The 2,609-nt window shown below is 42.7% G+C and overlaps 1 long non-coding RNA gene across 1 annotated transcript; it reads left to right on the top strand.

The window, feature by feature from the left end:
* Nucleotides 1–373: 373 nt before the first annotated feature.
* On the top strand, nt 374–2,381 carry LOC122187425. Its single transcript, XR_006181310.1, has 2 exons — nt 374–1,164; nt 2,177–2,381. It is a non-coding gene; the product is annotated as an uncharacterized LOC122187425 (long non-coding RNA).
* The last annotated feature ends 228 nt before the right edge of the window (nt 2,382–2,609 follow it).

Raw genomic sequence — 2,609 nt, 5'->3', positions numbered from 1 at the left:
AAATTGCATGGTGGGGATATGAGACTGAGACACTCCAAGGAAGTAATTCTGTTCTTGGCCGGTGAAGGAGACTGGCAGAGAAGAACATAGCCGAGTTCCTCATTAATACAGAGGCAGTGAGTCTTGATATGTGTCCAGTGCCCACTCACACTACAGAGTAAGAAGCTGTGTATTGCACTGAGGCTTGGCGTTATTTCTGTTTTTCTCTTATCCTGAGGACAACAGCTAGCTATCCAGACCTTGAGCAAACCTGTTGCCTGACTGCTCAGCACTGAACAAACCATGCTCCTCTTGAAGCTGTGGCTGTAGGAGACAAATGCGGATTCCTCTGGAAATCTGCCCAGATCTCAATGTGAGTATGGAAAAGTGTGTCATTGCTTGCACTGTGTGTTTGTGTTCAAACTCTCCGTAGCGTGCAGTTGCAAAATTTTTTGTAGTGAAACTGATGTGAGATTAAAAGGATCTATCACATAACTAGGCATCATCTTGGTAATGAATTATAGATGGACAAGTCTCAGAGGCTGAAAGATTTTGAAAAATTATGCACTTGCCTCCAAAAGAAAAGGAAAAAGTGTTTATAAGGACAATACCATTGTTGTACTGTAAAATATCTAGCAGAAGTAACTCAAAGGGTAGACTGCATTCTGAATCTAGACTTCTCTGGTGGCTGAGACATATGTCACCTTCTACACTCCTCACTAGCCTGGCAGCAAGCAGTTGCAATATGCCACTATGGTAGAGCCACTGCCTGCTGTCTGCCCAGCCTGGCAGGGTCCAAGCAATGATGCTGCTCTATGCCCCTGTGGGACTGCAGTAAGAACTACTCAACTGACCTCCATAAATGAATGGAGCAGCCCTGCTCGGAGCAGCGTGCATCTTCCTGGAGCTGTACACAAGAAAGGGCTCCATCTGAGTCACCCTCCTAATTTGAGTACCCCTTTACATCTTAGCAGTAATAGTTGAAAGCCATCAGAGCCAGCTAGAAAATCCTTGTGTCTGTGTTCTCCCATGCAAATATCTCTTCTCCCTATATATTAGTTACCATGTGTGGGTTTTCTCTCTCACTCTCTCTTGCCATATGTGTGGGAGTTGATGGCATCAACTTTATGAAATCTCAGCGCATGCCAAGAACAGCTGGAGAAGTTGAAACAAGTTCTGGGTGAGGTGAGTTTCATGGGCTGGGCAGGGACTAAAATTATCAAAAGTGCTGTGGCTGCTTGCCATCCTGGGAGCATCACACAGAGCACATGGTTTCAGCCTGCTCCAAGAGCAGATTCCCAATGGAAGAAAAGGATTTGATTTAGATTTAGATAGTGATGCCAGAGATAGCTGAATAGGAGAATTTGTTTGCCAGGAGAGACCATCTATGCACCTCTTCCATGACTGCTTCATTATGTAAATGTAAGAATGCAATCATAGGTCCGAGGTAATGAATATCTTTAGCCAGCATGTAGCACTCTATATCTTCAAAGCATTTCACTAATGTTAATAATTAATCACCACAGCACTTTGGGAAAGTTATCATCTTAATCAATGGGTAAACTGAGGCACAGATTTAAAGTATCCCAACCTGCCTGTGGCAGTACACTTGTGTCCCAGGCTACTGCTCAGTTATACTGCATGGTCAAGATACCTGATATACTCCATGATAAGGGACAAACCAGAAGGATATCCCAGGATGAAGGAAATAAAGCTTCCTGCTCAAAGCAGAGCCTGTTGGTCACCAGCTGCTCTCTACAGGTCTTGGTGCTTGCAAAGCCAGGATGGTATAATCCCCTGGTAACATCCACAAGACATTTCTGTAGTTCCTCAGCATTATTCCTGACGCCATACATAAGCCCTGCTTAGCTGTGATTCAGTTATCTACATCTTCTTTTATATAGTAATTTTAGAATATAAAGAACCAGCGAAACATCTGATGAATTTTAGTGTTATAAATCACTACACTTAACAACTAACATTTGCTTTTGAAGTGATTTGTAGATCCATTTCAGGAGGATTTCCTGCTTTTGACTCAATCTTTTATTCGGGAGCATTTGAATCTGCTTCAAAGTTTGGTCTTAAGTTGTTGACTTTCTGTAATCAAGTCTTGCTAAAGCTAAGCACTGCTTTTGCCTTATCAGTTTCTGCCACTAGTTCCATCTGGACATCTGCTCTGGGTCATACATTATTGCAGGTATGCTATTCCCTGACAAACCTGGCGAGAGTTGTGAAAGAAGCGACGTCCCTGCCAATTCAGAAAATGAAGCTTCAGTGCATCTTGCTAAAGACAGAAAAATGCATTGTACACCTGACAGAAGTTGCTTGTCTTGAGACTTCTCGAGAACAATCTGTCAAATGTAGCAGGCTGTCATTAAGAACAATTAAACTAAACTAAAATCCCTTTTTCTCTTATTTCTGCCTAGTCAGGTGAATATTAAATACTTGATTTTCCAGGGGCACTGGGAAGAAGAGGAAATCAGCATCTATGTTTTCATTCAAACATGTGTACGAAGGAGCAAGTACAGATTTGCCTTCCTATACCCAAAGCATGCATGTAATTAGTATGACTGCACAGATAGACCTGTCTCCGTGAGCAGTCACCTGCATGTCAGCAGAGTGGTTGTCTC

The sequence above is a fragment of the Lagopus leucura genome, unplaced genomic scaffold, assembly GCF_019238085.1.
Source record: "Lagopus leucura isolate 7727_CA_CO unplaced genomic scaffold, USGS_WTPT01 Super-Scaffold_100047, whole genome shotgun sequence".
NCBI lineage: Eukaryota > Metazoa > Chordata > Aves > Galliformes > Phasianidae > Lagopus > Lagopus leucura.
The sequence above is the reverse complement of the archived record's forward strand: the minus strand, read 5'-3'. Positions and strand labels throughout refer to the sequence as shown.